The 23,889-nt window shown below is 42.8% G+C and overlaps 1 protein-coding gene across 2 annotated transcripts in view; it reads right to left on the bottom strand.

The window, feature by feature from the left end:
• Nucleotides 1-23,889, bottom strand: part of LOC120515261 — a 489,908-nt gene that overhangs the window by 232,704 nt on the left and 233,315 nt on the right. The window lies entirely within an intron of this gene.

The following is a 23,889-nucleotide window of genomic DNA, read 5'->3' as shown; positions in this document are numbered from 1 at the left end:
AAGATATAGTCGTCCGATTTACATAATCCAGCTGCTCGTGCCGCTTCTTGAAAAGTACCATACGTAGTTCCATCTATAGTTAGAGCATCACTATATAAAGTTGCTCCTTTCAATTCACATAACAGCAATTTTAAATGAAACTGTTAGATATCTTTTGCTGATATAATATTTAATCGAGCAACATTTTTGCAATTAATTTTTCTTGGATGCCAAACTCCTTTTTGTTTCTGCCACGTGTAATGTTGAGGAATTTGTGCATATATATATATGCTTTTGCATTGATGTCAGTTTTATTAAGTTCAAAATAAGCCAATAATTTTGTATTTTTAGTTTTATCTTCCTGTAAAGCTTCAGCTTCTTTGCCTTCTTTAAATTGAATCTTAATCTGACCTGGTAAATTAAATAGTAATAATTCAACAGAATGACTTTGATCGTGCATTGATAATTCCATTAAATGTCACCTGCTTTCTATTGCACTGACATACCAAGTATCTAAATATGCTTCAACTTCGTCCTGAGACTGTTCTTTGGATAAAGTTACATGTACTCTATCGTGACCTTTATGAATGTACTTGTAGATGTACTTAATACTCATAACCAATGCACTATACTCGACATTAATATGACAATCAAATCGTTTGAGCAAATACGAGTTATACAGTACAATCACTGATTTATCGATCATCACAATTTTACCATATTTCTTTCTGTGATAAGTGTGTTGTTTGTGACGATTATCTCTATGACAATAATCAGGAAAGCCAGCCTTAGTTATATTTGTTGAATTAATGAAAGGTTTAGGATATTTCTTTAAACACTATTTTCTTTTGAGTCCCACAATACTGAAATGGTTAAGAGGAGCATGGGACCCACTTGAAAAAATCTCTTGGCAATAGTCTCGTCTCATCTCAAGATTTTCTTTTATAATAGAGAAATATTTAAAAATAACAGAACTCTCCTAAGGCCTAAGCTCCACCATTTAGGTTTGTTGTTTAACGAGTTTGTTTTTAAGCAAGTTGGTGCAACACTGAAGTGCACTTTGAGCGACACAAATGAAAGAAAAATGAGGAAAACTCTACTCTACTTATACAAAATTATATATCTGCAATTCAATATTTGTATTGATTGAATTACAAAAAGTACACATGTCAAAGAACAATTGTTAATAAAAGGAGTGATTTACTGACACAAGCTGAGCTGTGGTTGACGTCTTTATTGGTTGAGGGCGATCTTTTCTATCTGTTTAGCTTATTCATTAATTTTTGCTTCTATATAGTGCCTTTCACATCTATCTCTCTGTCTTTCTGTCTATCCCAATCTGATATGAATAGACACATCTGTCTTGAATGTTCTCTGCTTCAGGGTATTCAAACAGACACCTCATTGACAGATGGTGGTCGCTGCACTCCTTTATTGCTGTTTCAGTTCAGGATATCTGTGTTTTCGTCAGTTTGTAATGGAAAAGAAGAGAAACAAGACACGAGAAACTAAAGATCGGGGCTGTTATTTTGAGCGCAGTTACCTCTGCCGGTCTTCATTGAAAGAAGCGGCGCATAAGAAAGAAGACCGGACTGGAGGGAGAGCCATCTGGCAGGGTTGGATGAGAAGAATTGTTATGACAGCGGCATGAACGCCTTGTAAAAAAGGATTCCGTTTTTTTTTTTTGAAATGACAGTTCTCTTAAAACATCCGATCGGTTTCACATATGAATTCACAAAAAAAGTACGGACTGACCTGCAATTTAAACTTTAGGTTGTACGTATTGCACTCTAACGTCTGGCACCAGCAGTTTAACAATGACTAACACAGTAGCGCCAGCGTAAAGACTAACAATTATGTTGTGTTGTGTACTTCCGCCACTAGGTGGGGATAAAGAGAGGCATTATGAAATGTTCTACGTAGAGATAGAAGCGTGGTGTAGTACGTGTTCACGTTAACAGTTTGCTCATTATTGTAGGGTTAAATCTTAAATCTTCTAATCTTCATCACGGAGTCTTCTCAGGCTAACAAAAAGGACAAGAAAAAGCCCACCAATTAAACAGATCAGATGAGGACACTTCAAACTGGAACATGACTTTTAACAGTGTAATGAACTGAAGAGCGGAGTGACATGTGCCCACCTCAGCAGGTTGAACACCACATGTGCCTCTGCATTTTTAATCACCTGAAGCCACTCGGTGACACATGCCAATGCTCCTGCCAACAGAGAGCTGCAGTGGTCCAGTTAATGACTGTGAGCTGAGCTGCACAGAGATGAGGTGGGATAACAAGAAGGTTCATCTTGACCAGGCTGAGTTGGAGATGGTGTCCCTTCATCCAGTTTGCAATATCAGTGAGACGTGTTGAGATGCTAATGGATATTGTGTGGTTCTCTGGATGGAACAAATGGGGTTCAGCTGCTTGTTATCTGCATAGAAGAAACCATGGGACTGGATGATAGGGGCCAGTGAAGAGGTATATAATAATAATAATTTTTTACATTTATATAGCGCTTTTCTATATACAGAGAAGAGGAGAGGGTCCAGCACCAATCCTTGGAACACACCCATGCTGGTGCACCTTTGACATCTCTCCATGTTAGGACACACAGAAGGACCTGCCCAAGAGGTAGGATTCAGACCACCTGAGGGCAGTCATAGTGTTGCCAGGGTCAAAGAGGGCAGCACGGAGGATCAGGAGGTTGACGGAGTTGAAGGCAGAGGAAAGATCTAGCAGGATGAGAATAGACAGCATGTTGGTAGCTCTAGCCAACTGTAACATGTTGACGACAGTAAACTGAGTCCTCTCGGTGGAATGGCCTCTCTTAAAGCCCGACTGATTAGGATCAAGCAGTCTGTCCTGTTGAAGAAAGTTAGAGACTTGGTTAGAGATGGCACATTCCAGTGCTTTAGAGAGAAAGGAGAGAGCCAGGCCTGAGTGGGGTCAAGCGGGGGCTTCTTGAGAAGAAGACTTATTATAGCCCGTTTGAGCAATGTGGGAAAGGGTCCTGTGCGGAGTGAGGTGTTGATGGCTCATGTAAGGAGTGAGGGAAGGGTGGTGTGAGGGGCCGGGGGTCAAGAGGACAGGTATTGGAGCAGCTAAAGAGGAGGATAGAAATGTCAGTGATGGAGAAAGAGGAGAAGGTTGTGGTGTGTTGAGGAGGGGGCAGGCTGGCCATAGTGGGTGATGAGAATCGACTGCCAATGACAGCCACCATTTTCTGAAAAAAAGTTTTCAAGTCATTCACAGTTTAAATCCTGCATATCATTTATTTCACCTTGATCATCACATCTTTAATTCCCAGAGACTGGGAAGAAGAAGGCATGGAGGACAAGAAGAAGAAGAAGAAGAAGCCTTAAGTGCTGAATTCACCTTAAGTGATCTGCTTTGTTAATGATACCAGAAAGATAGTGCCAGCTCCCTGTGTCACTGGTGTTGTAACCACAAGGAGGCGCCATTGAGCCCCCAAACCTCAGACTTAACATCACCCAACAAAATTTTGGGTTTTTATTTTCACACACCCATTTCCAAGTGCGCACAGCCACAAATTATACAACAATAAACGGTGGTCCTCTCCTTCCACTCCTCTTGTTGCCTCCTGATTCTCACACCCCAAGATGAGGCAGTGGAATTCTTCTAGTAGCATGTTGCTGCCCATTGAGAAGCATTTCCAGGTCATATGGTGACTTGTGAGGTCCCCCAACAACACCCTCTGGCAGCACCCAAGGACCTCGACAGGGCTGAACTTCAATACTCCAACTCTCAGGTAGTCCTGTGGACGTCCACAATTGGATGAATTGGGAGGACCACTGCCATTTGTCATACAGGGGAATGAACTTCTCCCAGTTTCTAGCTTCCTCCAGTCCATCCATCGCTCTGTTATCCCAACTGGGACTAGGGTTGCAAGGTGTCCTGACCAGGTTGTGTCTCCAGTGGTCCAGTCCTTCCATTATGGGCTTATGCTTGGACAAGAAATGATCCTCCATCCCGGTTGGGATGCACATCCGTCCTTTGTGGCACTAACACTTAAACACCTCTTAAACTTTTCCCTTTTCTTCTCTTTACCGTCAGCTGGCTGATGTTTGAAAGTTTGCAGAGATTCATGAGAATATCCTCTTTTAAAAGAAGCAGGGTGTTATCTCTGGACTTTCTTGGAAAAGTTGTCTAGTTCTTATAGTTGGGCTCATTTCTGAATAAATGCATTGCACTCTACATTTTATATTTGACTTCATGTCTCACTTTTGGACATCATGACTGTGTTTCTTGATTATTTTTTCATTTGACGGGCATTTTCTTTTAATGAATGCAATGCACCTGCGTCGACCTCATCGAGAGGTTTACTTACCTTAATAGTGAAATTCATGACTCTTCTTATGAGGTCATTAGACAAATTGGGAGAGCATGGGGTGTCATGAGGTCGCTGGAAAGAGGGTTGTGGTGCCCCGATATCTATGCAAGAGAATGAGGGTCCAAATCTTCAGAGTCCTGGAGCCCCCTGTTTGTGAGACGTGGTCGCTATCCAGTGACCTGAGATGATGTCTGGACTACTTCACGTGTGTCTCTTTGTCAAATCCTTGGGTGGTTTGACTTTGTGTTGCTCATGGAGTCCTGAATGTGGCACATGACCTGCATTGTGAGGGAGCATCAGTTATGGCACTACAGCCATGTGGCGTGATTACCCGAAGGTGATCCGGCTCAATGTTGAGGACCAGGCTGAGGAGACGCCCACATGACACCTGGCTACAACAGATAGAGGGTCATTTCCAGATGGTGGGACTGGACCGCGTATCTGCTTGGTGAGTTGCCAATCAGGGCCCCAAGCTGTTTTGTCATGTGGTGGGTGTGGTAACAGGCTGTACCAGTGTATGCCCCCCAACCTGACCTGACCTGAATGTACCTGTTCAACATGCTTTCCCATATGTTCTGATTAATAAAATGACTTGGACCCACCTGGTAACATTTACAAGTGGTCCTTAGGAGATTTCGTCCCCTCATTCCTGGCCTATTATTAAAATTTCAATTTCATGAAAAGAAAAAAAAAACAGAGAGACACCATAAGGTGGAGATGCTGCCACTTTTGTGTGGAAAATGGAACTGACACCCTGTGAACTGTTTATGACACTTGCCTGAGAGGACACCTTTGTCCACCAGATGGAGCTGTGAGACACTTTTATAATTAAATGAGAGCCACTTATGAAAGAGAAGACGACTTGAGGACTCTAAAGGGAATCCTAGGATGGCACGGGCCACAGTCCTGTCTCAAAGAAAAGATAGAGAAGCACGTGGAGAAGTTCCACTTGCCCACAGAAAAAAAAATCCCTAATATTTTAGAACATATTTATTTTTTTTATTTGTATTATTTGTAAATACCTGGACTGCTTTAAAAAGCTGTCTGGACAGACTATTGAGGGAACTAACCAAATCAGCGTAATGGCCTGAGTGACCTCTCCCCATCGGTCCACCTTTTTATGTTGCTTTTCTTGTTTCCTAATCCCATTTCTAGTGACATCCTTGAGGGTGGTCCAGATTGCAGGATCATCATTGTTAAGGACCCGAGTGGCTGGACCAGGCCCCTGTAATACCTGGCTGTGGCAGATAGAGGGTGGGATTGAGCCGCGTGTCTGCCTGGGGGGTTGCCAGCTGGGATCCCAGGCTGTGTGATGTGACAACGTGCTGTACCAGTGCAGGCTCCCCTACCTGACTTGACCTGATAACTCTGCTTGCTGATCTGGGGGCTCCTGTCTGAGGTTTTGCACTTCTCCCCTTTACATCAAGGACATGTGTCACACATGGGCGCGTGGGAAACGGTTTATAGGCTCAAAGGGTGTTAGTTCGCAGTCAGACCAGGGGTTGGCGCTGTCGCCTGATCTCAAGGGTTGTGTTTGGGGGTGGCAAGTGGGGCGACCGCCCCAGACCCTGCACTTAAAGGGGCCCCGCTTTAGAGGTCCGCGTGTCCCATTCGAAGTTACATTCTCCAGTTATATTTTGATAAAGTCTGCGTGTTATCTTGCAAAAATGTAGCTGAATACTGTAATGAAAAAATCCAGTGTATGTTAACATTATTTGTATTAAATTCGCCCGCAGCTTTATACAGTCCACACATACCGGTAACCGCTTGACGTAACTGGCCAGCGTGGGTATTCAGCCCTAGCCCCCCCCCCCCGCACACCCATAAGGCCACCTCTGCTTGAACCTCTGCAGACCAGCCAAAGACCCCCTGCCTCTCAATGACATCATCACCGGTCCACCCACAATTGGTGTCACTTCCAGCACCCTCTGATGATGTCATTTCTGGCACCCTGAATCAGGACCATCTCAAACAGCATTATAGGCCCCCTGTTGGAAAGCAGTGCACTGGGACCCCTACCTACACAACCCCTCAGTAAGTTACAACATACATAGATTAGTATTGGGGCTCATTGGGGGGGAAACTGCCCAGCGTTAAGATCGTCCTGCCCTGAATCCATCTTCCTGCCACCTTAGTTCCTGTTCTGGCCTCCCTGACTCCCCCTCTTCCTCTGTTCAGCCATATTGATCGACCAGCCTACAACCTGTTAGTCATTTCGGTTTTGAACTCCACATCTGTAAATACCAATTTTATTCATTTTGCTAATTTTTTCAGTATATCGGGTGGCCATCCCCAAACCTTTTCCTGTCCGCTGCCCCTTTTTTATTACACCTGATTAGAAGTTGATGCACCTTGAGGCTGGTTAATGCTGCTGCCTCAAACCTCCAGGGGACCAGTGCCAGTCAGTATTTAAATGTAGCTGGCATAAGTTCTCACAGTTCTTGACTGGGTTTTCTCTGCTCTCCTCTGGCCTCTTAAAGGTGGGGATTGGTAGCTGGAGTCGTTGTGAATGTGAAGAGGCCCTGGCATGTCATTACTGGCATCCAAACCAGGACTGGTACTTACCTTGCCCTTGAGGCTATCAGGATAGGCTTCATCTGCCTGTAAATGTGAAGTGGGGAAAAGAAAATGAATGGGTAAAATTTGGGATGATGTATGGTGTGTTTTGGGAATAGAAGTCAGAGCTTTTAGGGGGGTCAATATATTGTCAATATATCAGACTCAAAGTGTGTCGAAAAGACGACAGCCAGCAAGTACCATAACTGTACCTTCTGTATTTCTTAGCCAGGGCCTGTTGGCATCCCACCAGAGGTGTTTAAGACTGATGTAGAGACCGTAGTGGAGATGCCATACCCCCTCTTCAAGAAGATCTTGTTAAAGTGGAAGGAGGGTTACTTCATAAAGAACCCAAAGAAATGAGAACCTCAGTTCAGTGCTTGAAATGGAAGCAGTCTATCAGTTGTGATACAGTGACACTCGAGCTCTGGGATACATCAACACTCATTCGAAAGGTTCACAGGGAATTAGGGTTTGGACCTGATGATTCCTGAAGAGGTTTTGGTACTCAATGGTACTCTACAAATATAGGTGCTGGTATGAGGAATCATCAATCGATCATCACAAGATAGTGAACGTTGACTGAAGGGGTGGGGTCTCCCTTGAAGATTCTCAAAAGAAAGGTTGCCAGTACTCTATGGTGAAATCAGAAGAGTTGCCAGTACTCCATACCATTTCAAGACCTTCCTCAGCTCCTACCCAAACGACAGAGTGATAATAACATTGTCTATTCAAGGCAAAGTCTGTAACACCTGCTGTACAGGATGAGAGAAGCCGTCGACTCCCAGCACCAAGATCAGCGGGCTCACCGGGTACCAGCTCTGAGGGGGTGACAAAAAATTGACGGTTTTGTATTAATGAGCCTTTTTGTTACGTAAAATAACATGTCAAATAATTTACATGGGCTTTAACAATCACTAATTGCAACAAATTGCGGATGAAAGATGTGATGCTGTAATGATTTAGTATTATTGTGTAGTGCGTGGGGGGAGAGGGTGTTCTGTCTCGTTTCTTTTGAGCTGTGCAGGTGCTCAAGTAAACAAACATCCGGTCCTGTGACTCATTGTCTCATCCCTGCCACAAATATATCATCGCCCCAAGTCGTTCTGTGCAACAAGATGATATTTATAACCCGAACATCATAATAATATAGTTGGCGTGAAACATTTTAGACAGTTGGGTGGGTAGTTAATGTCCGCTCTAGAACCGACCATAATGTAAACAAGTTTACTTTAGGGTCGTTCTACGAGCGAACAGACAATATCTCCCTCCCCATCCCACTATCTTAAGGCCCCTATATATACGAGCTGGGACGCACGACGAAATCATGTGTCACAATTCTGGTTAATTGCCGATTTGGCGTAATGTTTGGTGACAAATAAGAGGCCAAGAAGGGGCAGTATTGGGAAATTATCATTGGCGTTCTCTTGATTTGGCTCGTTATTGCCTTTATTTTACGTCGCCAAGACGGTATTTTTTAACGTTTTTTTAATTTTTGACGCTTCTTTGGTTTTTCCTTGAAATTCATGTCGGAAATCTATGGTAACTTAAACGTGTGCATAATTTATTGTTACAATTTCGATGTATTTTTCGAGATGTGCTGTTCATAAGACTTCAATAGTGATACCGTTTTTGGTGATTTATTCCTATCTGGCTGCAAATATGTCGCCGGGTTCTTTGGAAGACTGGGCTTCGAAATTTGGGGTTGCAACATCTGTTGTGTTACATTTGGCGCAATAATCAGTCACCGCAGACAAACCCGATAACCCTTCGTTATACTCTTAGGACACATTTTCGCATGTGACCCAGCCTGGGTATATAGGAGCTCTACACTGTCTAAAACTTTTCCGCGCCGACTATACCTCGTTATGAGCAATATTTTGCCGTGCTGCAATTTAATATTTAAAAATTAATCAGATTTACGCTACAAATAATATCCATCTGTGAGACGGTGAAGACATTTTTGTGCTATTATACGGTACTTCGCTTCGTTCTTCGAATCATTCTTCTCTTTTCCTTCTATGATATTGATTTTGGTTTTGGTTGGACTTCCTTAAGATTCTTAGAGTTTATGGTTGAATATGAACTTTTAGAGTCTGTTCCCAATCTCACTTTAGCATTAAGATTTTTCATAACTTTATGTGTTTCTGTTGCATTACGTGAGAGGAGTTTTTCGAAACTCAAACTAATTAAGAATTATCTCAGATCAACTATGAACCAAGCACGACTCTCTAGCTTAGCCATTTTGTCAGTTTTTTTAGCCATTTTGTCAATTGAAAATAGTGTAGCTGAAGGTATTGATTTTGATGACACAATTTCAAAATTTGCAGAACAAAAAGTTAGAAAGAAAAGATTCTTAGTATAATGTTAAAGTACAGTTTGTTGGATTAGAGCCGAGAGAACGAAACTTGTAAACAATTGAGTTTTCATTAAATTGTATTATAATAATAATAAAGTTATGTACTAGGTACTATCACTATAAAAAAAGATTTCTTATATTGTACAATAAACTGGCTTATTAATAAAAAGGCATTTTACTTTTTTTTTATTCATAAAAAAATGTTTACAAAATAATTAATATTATGCCCTCTTTACTTAACCAATTAAATAAAACATTGTTTTTTCAACAAATTTCATTTTATATTTTGGTGGACATGGGGGTGACAAGTTTAGCGCGCACGGGTGCCACCAGACCTTGCTCGCCACTGAAGCGGGCTGGCATTCACAAGGGCGACACTGCACATCATCCAGTACATCAGCTTGAATGACAATGAGAAGAGCGGATGTACTGGTTCTGTTTGACGTTCAAATTAATTTTCTAAACTACTGAACATTATCTGTCTGTACTGCAATCTATATAGTCCTATATAATATACTGTATTACGTCATCAAGTTGTTTTAGTTGTCAATACACAACGTTGCAGTGAAAAATTTGGTCAAAACTGCCTTTTTCTAATTTCTGTTTCAATACCGGGCAACATGGTGGCGCAGGGAGTAGCACTGCTGCCTCACTTTTAGGAGACCTGGGTTCACTTCTCAGGTCCTCCCTGCATGGAGTTTGCATGTTCTCCCCGTGTCTGTGTGGGTTTCCTCCCACAGTCCAAAGACATGCAGGTTAGGTGCATTGGTGGTCCCAGATTGTCCCTGGTATGTGCTAGGTGTGTTTGTGTGTGCCCTGTGTTGGGCTGGCGCCTTGCCCGGGGTTTGTTCCTGCCTTGCGCCCTGTGCTGGCTGGGATTGGCTCCAGCAGACCCCCGTGACCCTGTGTTAGGATATAGCAGGTTGGACACTGACTGACTTTTGAGATCATTCTGTCTGGCTGCGTTATTCTTTGGTGTGCAAGCTCTGCAAGGACTGTTCCATCAGCCGCCCCGACTGCAACTCTCCGAAGAACAGATTCGGATGTGCGTAATGCTTCAATTCCTCTGTAAGCAGGACCTGGGTCTCTAGACCGCAGATGGTGTGTCACTTGCTCACAGATTCCTTTAATAAATGCCTCTTTATCTGCCCTCAGAGTCCTCGCAGCCATCCTTCTCAGTTCCCAGTGCAGACCAGAGTTGCCATTGAGCCGTGCGCTGCGACTCCTCTCGATGATATCCAGGGTGCCCTGCGAGATGAAACACCTCCTTCTGGGAACACCGGTAACACCAACACAACCCTCAGCAACCTTCAGGGTCTTGTCACGGAAGGTCTCCCACATCACATTAGGATTGGCAGTCATACCCAAATTTGAAAGTTCCTCACACAAACTGCATGCAAACTCATTAGAAACAGCCTGGTCTTGGAGTCTGGCCAATTCCAGGCTCATTTTCCTATTAGGTGGTAACCTACTGATCCTAAGCTGGATCCTAAGAGTAGCAACAACAAGTCTATGGTCAGAATTCACAAACTGGGCACTTCTGTAGACCCTGCAGTTTTGCAAGAGCCTCCAGCATCTGCCCATGAGGATGTGATCGATCTCCTTCACCGCACCACCAGTATTGAAGTACCAAGTCCAACGATGCGGTTCAGGGCGCTGGAACCAGGATCCACTGATTCACAGCCCCTGACTTTTTGCAAAGTCAAGGAACATGGAGCCACTTTCACCATGGTCACCAGACCCATGGAGACCGAGACAATCCTCATAGCCAGCTCTGTCAGTGCCAGTGGCTGCATTGAAGTCACCCATGACCAGAGGAGTGTCACCTCGTGTCAACCACCGAGCGAAGCTACCAATAAAATGTCTCCCTCGCCGAGACATCACTCACTGCGGTCAGAGCATACACTGAGATAACAGACAAGGCACCCAGGGAGCTCCGTAATGTGCGTCTCATACTACGCTCGTTAAAAGGAGTGACATCGGACACCATCGGAAGAAGCCAATCAGCTACAGTGACAGCTACTCCCTGAGTATGACAGCCATTGGAGCGACCAGACTAATAAAAGGTGTATCCACCTGCAGAGATCTGGCGAGTCCCCGGTCTGCGCACCTCAGGGACACTGTAGTTGTGACACTACAGTCGTGACCTACTGGGCTGGCTACTTTGGGCAGTTGTTCAAAGCTGATCCTTCAGCGAGGACGTTGGATATCTGGTCCTCAGTTCTTGAGGCTGATCCTCCAATTAGCTGTGAACCCCAACTCCCGTCTCACTGAGATTGCACAGGTGGTGAACCAGCTTAGACTGCAGGGATCTGTGGTATCCGGGGTGAACCTCTCCAGGCTGGTGGTAAGGCTGTCACTCCTGGGATTGCAAGCAATCTTTTCTTCCATTTGGGAGACTGGCATCATCCCAACTGACTGGAAAACAGGACTTGTCATCCCTGTCTGGAAAGGGAAGGGTGATCGCCTGGATTGCAACAACTAGTGGGGGATAACATTGATTTTGGTGCTGGATAAGGTCCTCACTAGGTTTGTCCTCAGTAGGATCCGTGATCACTTGCTCGCCTACCAGTGACCGGAACAATCTGGTTTTACGCCTAAGAAGTCTACCATCGACCGCATCCTGGCACTGAGGGTTCTCATGGAGTGTAAAAGCTAATATCGGCAGAGTTTATTTGCAGCCTTTGTGGATTTTTGCAAAGTGTTCGACTCAGTTGGTCGAGCTGACCTGTGGGACATCCTGAGGGTTCACAGGATCGCCTCGAGGTTGCTGGATTTCATGGCCGGCCTGTACACTGGTACTGTGAGTGCTGTGCAGAGTGGAGGCGGACCCTCTGTGTTTTTCCCAGTTGATTCTGGGGTCCGTTAGTGGTGTGTTCTGCTCCTACTCTGTTCAATGATTGTATGGACTGGGTGTTGGGCAGGTCGTGGGGTCCAGCAGCTGTCGAGCATCTGTTGGTGAAGAAGGTTTCACAGATCTTGACTTTGCTGACGATGCTGTGATCTTCGCGGAGTCAACTGAAGCTCTGATCGGGGCGCTCGAGAGACTGAGTGAGGAGTCTGGGTGTCTGGGCTTGCGAGGGTCCTGATAAAAACCAACAGCCAGGCCTTTAATGACCTCTTGGGCACGGCCATCAGCAGTGTGTCTGTCTGCAGAGAGAGTGTTGACCTTGTTGCATGGTTTACTTACCTTGGCAATGACATTCATGTCTCTGGTGACTCTTCCTGTTAAGTCAGTAGATGGATTGGGGGGTCATGGGGTGTCATGAGGTCTCTGGAAAGGGGTGTGTGGCGTACCGATATCTCTGAAAAAGATGAAGGTCCAAGTCTTTAGAGTCCTGGTGCTTCCTGTCATGTTATATGGTTACAATACAATACAATACAGTTTATTTTTGTATAGCCCAAAATCACACAGGAAGTGCCGCAATGGGCTTTAACAGGCCCTGCTTTTTGACAGCCCCCCAGCCTTGACTCTCTGAGAAGACAAGGAAAAACTCCCAAAAAACCTTGTAGGGAAAAATGGAAGAAACCTCGGGAAAGGCAGTTCAAAGAGACCCCTTTCCAGGTAGGTTGGGCGTGCAGTGGGTGTCAAAAGTAGGGGTCAATACAATACAATACACAGAACAGAACAATTCCTTAATACAGCATAATAATAAAAATTTTAGAAGTACGGTTTAACAGTAGATGATATGACATAATTAGGTTTGGATATTTTTAGAGTCCTGGAGACCTCATCCATCTAGCTGCCTCCCCATTTGGCCATGCCACGGCTGAAACGTTGCTCAGATGAAAGGACCCCTCTTTCCCATGATTCCTGTGATCCTCCATCAGGGATGACTTTACCATAGGCAGGCAAACAACTTGGCAGGTGGGCGTGGCACCAATGCCACATTTGGGTACCGAGAAAAGAAACAGAATAGGTGAGGGTTAGTATTCAAATATAATTATCATGTTACTTATGTTTTAGTGCTAATGACTAACAACAGAGATGCAGTATGTACAGTTAATCAGCAGCTCTAGTCAGGATATGCTAAACTGAAGTAGTGAGTCTTCAGCCGGGATTTAAAGGCTGAGACCGAAGGGGCATCTCTTATGGAAGCAGGAAGACCATTCCACAGTTTAGGGGCCCTGTAACTAAAAGCTCGACCTCCCACTGTTATTTTATTAATCCTTGGAATCCTAAGCAGACCGGCATCTTGAGATCTTAATGTGCGCTCAGGTTTGTAAGTCATGATAAGTTCAGACAAGTAAGCGGACCTTGGCCATTTAATGCTTTATATGTTAAAAGGAGGATTTTGAAATCTGCCCTAAACTTAACTGGGAGCCAGTGTAAAGATTTAAGAACTGGGTTATGTGTTCATATTTTCTTGTTCTTGTAATAATTCTTGCAGCGCATTTTGGATTAACTGGAGGCTGTATAGAGAACAGTTTGAACAGCCAGTGAACACCGCATTGCAGTAGTCAATCCTACTAGAGATAAATGCATGAATTAATTTCTCACAATCCTGTTTATTTAGAAAGCGCCTTAATTTCCTAACATTTTTAAGATGGAAAAACATGTTTTGGACGACTTTGTAATATGCTTTAAATGACATGCTAGAGTCAAAGATAACTCCTAGATTGCGGGCTGATTCAGTAAAATTAATTGGGATTCCAACTGAGTTAAATGACGACAAAATATTGCTGTGATCAGCGTCATTCCCTCAACAATTAACATCTCTGTTTTATCTGTATTTAAAGACAAGTAGTTCTCATTCATCCATTCCTTTAATTCACTAACACAACTAATTAAAGACAACATCGGAGAAACTTCATTTGATTTAAATGAAAGGTATAACTGGGTGTCATCTGCATACAGTGAAAATTAACATTATGTGTCCTAATGAGAGATCCCAGTGGAAGCATGTAAAGTGAAAACAGTAAAGGTCCCAGTACTGAGCCCTGCGGACACCATATTGAACTTCTGTGTATAATGATGGAGTACTGTCAGCACATTTCTGTACATACTGGAATCGATTTGATAAATAAGAACTGAACCAAGCGAGCACGGGCCTGTAAGCCCAACATCGTTTTCTAGCCTGTGCAGTAAAATAGAATGGTCAATGGTGTCAAATGCTGCACTTAAGTCCAACAACATAATTACAGTGGAGTTTCCTTCATCAGAGGATATCAGAATGTCATTTACAACCCGTGTTAGTGCGTTTCTGTACTATGACCAGTCGAAAGCCAGACTGGAATTTCTCAAATAAATTGTAATCGTAAGGTGTGACTGAAGCTGACTGGCGACTACTTTCTCTAGTATTTTAGAGAGAAATGGTAAATTTGAAATAGGCCTATAGTTATTTAGTATGTGTGGGTCTAGGTCTGACTTTTTAAGTAAAGGTTTAATGACTGACACTTTTAGTGCATCAGGTACTGTGCCATGCAGTAATGAACTATTGATAATGGTTAGAATAGGCTGCAAGAACATCCATTGCACTTTTACTAGTTTTGTTGGCACTGGATCTAGGGAACAAGTAGTGGGCTTCATTTTAGTAATTAAAGTTAAGACTTCCTGGTGAGTTACAGGATTAAAATTACTAAAGTGCCGAATGCAATGTGCGCAGGGTCTGCTAAGCTAGTATTTGGTTTGTACTGTGATGCTGAGATCTGGGATCTTATATTTTTAATTTTCTCATTGAAGAAGTTCATAAAGTCTGTACTGCTAATATCTGTTGGTATTTTGCACTGTTGATCTGAATTACCATTTGTTAATTTAGCCACTGCTCTAAAAGTACCCTAGGATTTTTATTATTGCTATCTATTAATGTAGAATAGTATTCTGAGCGAGCTTTAAAGAGGGCTTTTTATATTTATTAACACTCTCTGTCCATGCAATTTGAAAGACATGTAGCTTTGTTGTTCTCCATCTGCTCCAGTTTTGACACTCTAATTTAAGAGCTCGAGTATTTTCATTAAACCAGGGAGAGTTTCTATGTGCTTTGATCACTTTTGTTTTAGGGGAGCCACTGTGTCCAGAGCATCTCTCAAGGTCACATTATAATGTGATATTAGCTGATCTAAATTGTTTTCCACGTTTACACTCGACTTACTCAAGGTATCTATAAATTTTGAAGAAGAATTACAATCTAGATGTCGCACTGTCTTTGTTTTAATCTGTGAGTGCGTTGGCATGGGCAGAACTAAATCAAATGTAATTAAGAAGTGATCGGAAATAACTACATTTAATGGAGTAATATTTAAATTTTGAATTTCAACTTTGTAAGTTATAATTAAATCTAATGTGTGGTTATGATTATGAGTTGGACCTTTGACAATCTGACAAAATCCTACTGAATTTAACAAATAAGTAAAACATTTGCTAAAAGTGTCAGTTTCCACATCAATGTGTACATTAAAATCCCCATCAGAACTACGTGATCATAATTTATAGCCAAATCAGACAGAAGGTTGCTAAATTCAGTCATGAACAATGAATATGGCCCTGGTGGTCTGTAGACTAGCACTATAATTGTGTTGGAATCTGTTTTAATATTTAAAATGAATGCCTCAAAGGATGTAAAGTTGCCTAAATTTTTAGGAGTGATTTGCATTTTGTTACAATGAATTATTCCAAGGCCTCCTCCTCGACCAGAATCTCTAGACTTATGAAGGAACAGTATCCATCTGGTGACGCCTCAGCTAGGGAACAGTGTCACATTTACTAAGCCAGGTTTCAGTAAGAAGACACAGATCAGATTTTGTACTTAATATATATCATTTACCAAAACAGCTTTAGTGCCAAGAGAGCGAATGTTCAATAAACAGCATTTAAAACTGCATGGTTCTTTCTGAACTGCTGATATATTTTTTGTTTTAATTTGAATTAAATTTCTATTACAGATGCCCCTGGTGGAGTGTCTGGTTTTATCCCTTGGTCTAATTATACACCTTATTTTTGGTTATCAATTAATTTATGGTTTGTATCAAGACTAAATTTACTGGATGCCCCACAACAGGGATTATGGGTAACAGCTTCAGGAAAATAACAGGTGGGATAAAGAACAGCCTGTGATTTAAGATCACATGACTGCGGCCTGGATGGTGCTCTAATCAGTCAACCAGGCAGTTTTGCTGCCATATTTTGGGATAATACATAAGATCCCTCCAGTTAGGATGAAGACCATCTCTTCTGAAAAATCCAGGCCTTTCCCAAAAATCATCCCAATTGTTCACAAATGCTATGCTTTTATTTGCACACCAGGTTTCTAGCCAGCAGTGAAAGGAATGCAATCTGCTATAAATCACATCCCCTCTATATAATCTTGGTAAGGGACCAGATACAATTAAATTCCGACATTTTGTTTTAGCTTTGGTGCATAGAGATGAAGTTCCGCTTTAATACCTCAGATTGCTGTAAATAAATATCATTAGTGCCGACATGCAGCAATAAGGTAGATACTTCATCGTCGCCAACACGGTCCAATGCGGCCTTTATGCCAGAAATCTTGGCCCCTGCAAGGCACTTAACATTAACTGCTGGTTTAACATAGTTTGGAATTCTAACATTCCGCACTATGGAATCGCCAATTATGAGCACTTTATTATTCTCAGTTTCCACAGGCGCTGGAGAGCTGAGAACCTGTTCTGGGTCCGAATTGGTGACCTGGGTGCTGGGGGACTAAATTTTGGATTCTTAGACCCCCGTCTTACTGTTACCCACTCGCCCTGTGGCTGAATTGGTGCTGCTGATTTCGGCGCACTGACTACAGTGGGACCTGGAGAGACTGAAGCGAATCAGATGTAGCGAATTGTCTAAACAAACCGAGTCGATCCAATTTTGGTTTGCCTAATCGCTATCAGATTCCTAACGCGGTCCTCCAATTCGCGTATTTTCCCGACCAACTCTAAATTAACTAAACATTTTTGGCAGGTGAAGCTATCTGCACTGTCGGCCGGAAAACCTGAGCTGTACATACTGCAGGACAAACAACATATAAAGCGTGCCCTCGATGGGCAGAGAGCAGATAGAACTTACATTAAATGTTGAAGTCATCTTTGCGTTTTATAGGTGCTTCGCTTTCCGTGTTCAGCTGAATCACCGTCGCTTTAAGTTTCCACCACCCGCTGAGCGATCGACTTTAATTTCTCACTGCGGTTATTTCTACTGGTCAGCTGCGGCTTTACCTCAGGTGAACTTGCTCGTGTGCTTTCAAAGGGCTACGTGCCTGTGGGAGACGCCGCCGCTCTCTGCTTCCGCTCGCTGATCCGCTCTCTGCTTCCGCTCGCTGATCCACTCTCTGCTCCTGGTTGTGAGACATGGACGCTATCCAGTGACCTGAGATGAAGACTGGACTCCTTTGGTACTGTGTCTATCCGGAAAATCCTTGGGTACCGTTGGTTTGACTTTGTGTTGCTCATGGGGTCCTGAATGAGGCACATTACCTGCATTGTGAGGGAGCGTCAGTTACTGCACTACGGCCATGTGGCGCGATTACCAGAGGGTGATCAGGCTCGTAAGATCCTCATTGTTGGGGACCCGAGTGGCTGAACCAGGCCAAGGGGTCACCCACGTAACACCTAGAGGGTCATTTCCGGAGGGTGGGACTGGACCGCGTGTCTGCCTGGGGGATTGCAAACCGGGATCCCGAGTTGTTTCAACGTGTAGTGGGTGTGGCAACGTGATGTACCAGTGCATGCTCGCCAACTTGACTTGACTTGACTTGCAAGCTCTACTGTGTTGTTAGGATTTACAAATTAACTTGCACAATGAAACTATTTAAAGACCATGAAAGATAATTCCTTGTCATCCCTAGGGGTATTTGCTTATGAACACTCAAATGCTTTATTTGAAGTCACGTGCTTAATGAATGTGGAATTCCAAGAAATGACGACAGACCAACTGCTTCCTAATTTAAAACCAGAAGCTCACCTCTAGTTAAGATTCACAAGCACCTTGAAGCGCTCAGAATCAGAATGAACAAAACAGCAAGCAAGTAAGAGAAATTACATTTGATTTCTTCATTGTCTAACATATGTGTACAGAGATGACAATTAAATTCAACAGCACAATGGTACTTTTGAATTGATTATGCTGTCGTTGCTTTATCTGTTAGTTTTTAAGGATTTCATTTTCTATGCTAAAATTTCCTATTGGAATTAAAAGCCTCAATTTTTATACTTCTTGTGTATTCAAAACTCAGCTTCTCCTTTTGTTTAAGTGCAATTAATTATTAAACAGAATTGACAACAATCTTGCACTTCACTGTTAAATTCCCCAAAACCAGGTGAATTTTTAGCGAAAAATATTTTTTATCACTTTAATCAGTAGTTGCTTGCTCTTAAAATGTTCCTTCAAACTCTTCACCTTAGTACTTTCTGTAGGTGTTCTCCGTCTCCTTTTACTTTCCTTGTCTCTTTCTCAGTGTCAGTCAGGCTTGGGAACAAATGTCCTGGTAATAAATGGCTCAATAGTATTCAAACAGGGTCTCTGAATGCTTTACAATGAGCCACTAGACAACACATGGGAGTTCACGGACACCGAGAGGGTCGTGAGGGAGGGGAACGTAGATGTGGCAGAGCCTGCTTTGCTAATGGCCAGAGTGACTTGAAAGGTCATCAGCAGCAGCAATTTGTCAATTTCAGCTTGGAACTTTTAAGCACACAAAGCAGGCAGTGCCTTGGACAGCTAAAACTATTGTAAAGGTTATAAAGTTACAGTATTCATTTTTATATTGTGATGTGTGAGTCTCTGTCCTGCACCCCAAAACGCGTGGCTGTGTCTCAGTACTTGTCTGTTGTCTTATATGGGGTCTGTTGGAGTAAATCATGGCGGACTATGCAGAGGTCGCTACCAAAGTCCAACAGTGCAGAGAATTCCCATCTGGCCAATTTAATAGAGACCTTAAAATTGTCCTCTTTTAAAATTTTGGGGGAAACTTGCAAGCCGCATGCCTGGGCCAGATTGATACCCATTGTTTGTGCAGGTGGGAGGTGACACTCCTGCGCCAGATGTCCCAGTTGATCACCGCAAAAGCATATGTGTCCAGTCTGCACTATGGTGTTCACACTCTGGCGTCTTAGGGCTGGTGACCCTGTAGGTCTGTGCTGGCTGGATCGAAATCGGGGTCCAGCCTGAGTAGCCCCATTGTTTCCACATGACTTGTGCACCCTCCATTCTGCAGGTCAGATCCAGCAGCGAGTGGACGTTGTTATGTAGTTCTTGTATATCCCCAACAGAACTAGATGAATAGTGAGCTTCTCCACAATGTGCTCAAAAAGGTCTCTGTGGATCCTGCTTTGAATTATGTCCACTAAGCCCTGGATCTGTTCTCATACAGGGAGATCTGGATCATTATGCCACAGCCAAAACTGGCGCTCCGGAGAAGGATCTGTTGCTTCAGGCAATCATAATCATCGAGCCTTTCTGGAGGGAGGTCCCGTACGGCTTGGAGGGCTTCTCCGGTTAAAAACTGGGCCAAAATAGATGTCCAGGCTCCCTTTTCCCAGCTAATCAAAAACACTCAGGGTCGTCTGAGAGAGCCATCTTCGGCAGCACATCTCTTGTCCACGCCAAGGCAGGGGCAGCTGCCAGAGTCTCATCTTGCTCTGGGTTTTGCTGTACTTCTTAGGGATCCATTGTGCAAGGACTCCACTTCTGGTACCATATGATGTGTGTGTCCCTGTCTTGCACCCCATAACACAAGGCTGAGTCTCAGTAATTTAGCAAGACCAGCTTAATTCAGCTTGAAACAGGAACAGCACAGTTATTTATTGTAGCGGGATCTGCCACTCTCCTATACACAGACACAGCAGACAGGCAGGGTTATGGCCAAGTTATTTGCCAAGTAATCCTGTTCCCTGAATTTCTAATGTTCTTTACATAAGCAATCGATGACAGGCGCTTATAGCGCAACCGTGATCTGCTCGGATTTGTTTTCGCTGTGAGCCGCTGCAGCGCTGGGAGCCTCCTGTTGCTCTGGCAATGGCTATGGAGTCCATAGCAGTGTTAATAATGGTCTAAATCCTTTTGTTCAAGAGCTCTGTCTTCTTCAGGAATAGACATTAAAACTGCTCTGCTGTTACTCACCCACTTGGTAAGGTGAAATCCACCTCTGAGGCATAGAGTTTGGAGGTCCATTGCCAGCTTTATAGCTTGTTCTTCTGTAGCCACCAACCTTAAGCCATCCACATAGAAATGATTGAGTACGGTGTTAACAGCTTCCCCAGGAAATGTATCTCTGGCATCTCCAGCTGTTCTACACAAAGCAAAAGAAACACAACTGGGTGAAGAAGTAGCACCAAAAAGATGTACTGTCATTTTAAATTCTTCCAGGTCTTTTCTTAGATTGCCTTCAGGCCACCACAAAAAGTGTAAATGATCAGTGTCTTTATCTGGGACTTTAACTTGGTAGAACATTGAGTTAATGTCTGCCATTAGGGCTTCTGGCTCCTTTCTGAGTCTTGTAAGGACACCAATGAGGGTGTTATTAGGTCAGGATCTTTCAGTAGTTGTTCATTAAGTGAAGTCCCCTGGTACGTGGCTGTGCAATCAAAGACCACTCATATCTTATTTTTCTTTGGATGATCCACACCATAGTGAGAAATGTACCACACCCTGCCTTCATTGCAATTCAGGCTTTCTTTGGGTACCTTGACAGCGTAACCCTTGTCAATAAATGTCTTTCATGAAGGCTTTATAGTCTTCATGGAAACTTACATGTTTTCTCAGTTTCCTTTTGAGACCAATAGCACACTGTTCAGCAATACAGCGATTGTTCAGCATTTTAAGTGTTTCATCCTTCAAAGGCAAATTTAAACAATAGTGGCCACCTACCAGACTCGCAGATTCTGAGGCTGTGCGCATGAACTTGATGTCCTCCTGTGACATTTCCTCTTTCTCTTCACAGCTGCACTCTGGGAAATCTGTGTTATACTGTTGCAGCAACATATCCTCAATTTCTGATATTGACACGCGATTAATTGAACGTTTGGGCAGCTTACCACTTTGGTGAGGTCATCTATCTCTTTATATGGTCCACCAACCACCCATCCAAAATAAAAAGGACAAGATCAGATGTTCTGCTATGAAGAACGGGGTCTGTACTGTTTGTCTTGGTGAGTGTGTGTGGAGTGTTCACTCCAACCAACAGCACAGATTCATCTATGAAACTTAAAAGTCAAAATGACGTATGATGAGTTAAGGAAGAAATTTGTAAAAGCAAAAGGAGAAAAGATGACAACTGAACAAGAGTCTGAGTGGCTTCAGCATGAGCTGGATGTTGTGGAAGAGGAGGTTTATAAACTCATTGAAATGTCTCATTATTGTATAAAACGACTTGAAGAAATCGCTCTAAGAGTAAACCCGCTGTCCACTCCCGAGTACATTGAGCTCCTCATTCAGGCTGAAGAACAAGAAGCAAAGCCGAGATGGATGGAGCGAGTGAAGTCACTGCAGGAAGTGAAAGAACAGGCAGTGATAATAGAAAAACTCAGAAGAAATGAAGAAATCCTACCAAGTGAGCAGAAGAAGCATGACGGTCAAGAAGAGAGGAAGAAAAACAGGGGAAAGGTTTTAGGTTTAATTAATTCAACATACGAGGGAGGTAAAAACCTTTTTGCTTGATTGTTTTTTGTATTATTATTATAAGCTATAAAATGATTTAACATTGTCTTATTACATTGATGGTGTTTTACAATTATTGCAATTTAGAATAAACACATTTATGTATAAAAAATATGCTAAATAGTACAAAATCTGTGATTAAATGGAACATGTCAGCTCCACCATTTCATAAAGCTCATCATTCCAATTCTTCAGAGCCGTCATGTCTCCAGGGCTGTCTTGTTGTTTTCCAGATTTCTCTTTTAGCAAAGTTGGTGCAACACAGAAGTGCACTTTGAGTGACACAAATGACACACAAAAAATGGGAAATGCTGAGCAAGTGACTAGTGGATATGGTGTTTGTCTAACATAAAACTCTTATCAGTTTAATCTGTTTACACAATAGTATATAATAGTAATTTTATATTTTTCTTTGTTTAAGTGTAAAATTATACAAGTCAAAGTACAATTGAATAAATAAATGTGCAATTTACTGACATAGCCTGAGCTGCAGCTGATGCCTTTATTGATCAAAGTTATCGATTAACTTATTGATTAATTCCAGGCTGTGCTCCTAAAAACTTGGTTTTCTCCTTAATAGACGCACACACAAAGATTGCCATAGGTTTGGTTCTCCTTGGTTGAGATCCCGGCTGCTTGTTCATCTTAACAGGGTCCAGGCCTTCATGTTTCAATTTATAAGAGTAGAGAGAACTGAAAAGAAGTGGACAGCATGGTCTGCTGATGGACAAAAAGCTTTGTGGTTGCAGGATCAGCCATGGAAGACCGTGATCATGGGACCCTCAATGTGACTTTTAATGTGTACTAAGGGTGTCACACCCTCTGACTTAGAAATCAAGGACTCGGCAGACTGCCAGGAAACATCTAGAGGACTACTTTGGCAGCAGTGTAATCTTTTAAGGGATTTCTGGGATCATGCCATCCCTTAAATCAGGGGTGGGCAAAGTGAGCTCTGGAGGGCCGCAGTGGCTGCAGGTTTTTGCTCCAACGCAGTTGCTTAATAAGAAGCACTTATTGCTCAAGTAACACTTCTGCTTCACTTTAGTGGTCACACTCATTAAGATTTTGAACCCTTATTGCGTATTTTATTCTTAAACAGCTGTAGTCTTGGTTTTTAATTACTCCTATTTAGCAATAACATGCAAATGACAAAAGTGTATTTCTCATTCACTATTGGGTTTAATGAAATACTTGGAAGGAAAGTGAAGAGAGAAGAGTGAAGGACTGAGAATTACTCCTCCATTTTAGTGTTCAAATCATTTGGATGATATCCTTAGAAAGGGGAAAAAAATTCTAGGATATGAGAACGAGCTGACATAGCAGAGTTAAAGCCCCAACAAGCAATGAAATGAAATTATTAGCAAGAATTGTTTTCTAATTAAGTAACTGGGTTGGAACAAAAATCTGCAGCCACTGCGGCCCTCCAGGAATGACTTTGCCCACCCCTGCCTTAAATGAACAGCACAGAGCTGGAATCCTGTCTTTTCAAAAAAAACATCTGACCACAAATACTGTTAAGATAACAAAGAGAGAAGATGAACAAAATCCTGACATTAAAGCAAAGCACAAAAAATACTGAGCAGTGCATCACCCACTTCTCACCTTTAACCATAATCGAAACTTTAAGGACTTCATAGTTAATCCAGAACAAGGCTGCGTTCCTTCCACTTGCTGTTCTACTTTAGTTAACTTTCAACAAAGTAGGCCATTATCCATGTTAACATGCCGCTGTTGTAGTAACATCTTCAAAGTTGATCCGCTTGTCATTAGTAATGTCTGTTGTAGCAGGAGAACAAGCATCCCGGCTGAATCAGAGGAAAGCTCATTACCTGAACATTACCTGTATTAACACCAGTGGATTAGCCCGACAGGAGAAACAAATAAATATGAGAGACAGATGGAGAAAAGCCAAGGATTAGGAGTGGTTCCATCCCCCATAAACAAAGTGGTCCTTGTATGATAACCCACTTGGGCAAAGGTGCTTGGGAATTGGAGACCAGAAGTGCAACCCTGTCGGGGTCCCTAGGGATCAACAGAGGGTGC

This window comes from Polypterus senegalus, chromosome 1 (assembly GCF_016835505.1).
Source record: "Polypterus senegalus isolate Bchr_013 chromosome 1, ASM1683550v1, whole genome shotgun sequence".
Lineage (NCBI taxonomy): Eukaryota > Metazoa > Chordata > Cladistia > Polypteriformes > Polypteridae > Polypterus > Polypterus senegalus.
This window is presented reverse-complemented; position numbering and strand designations above follow the sequence as displayed.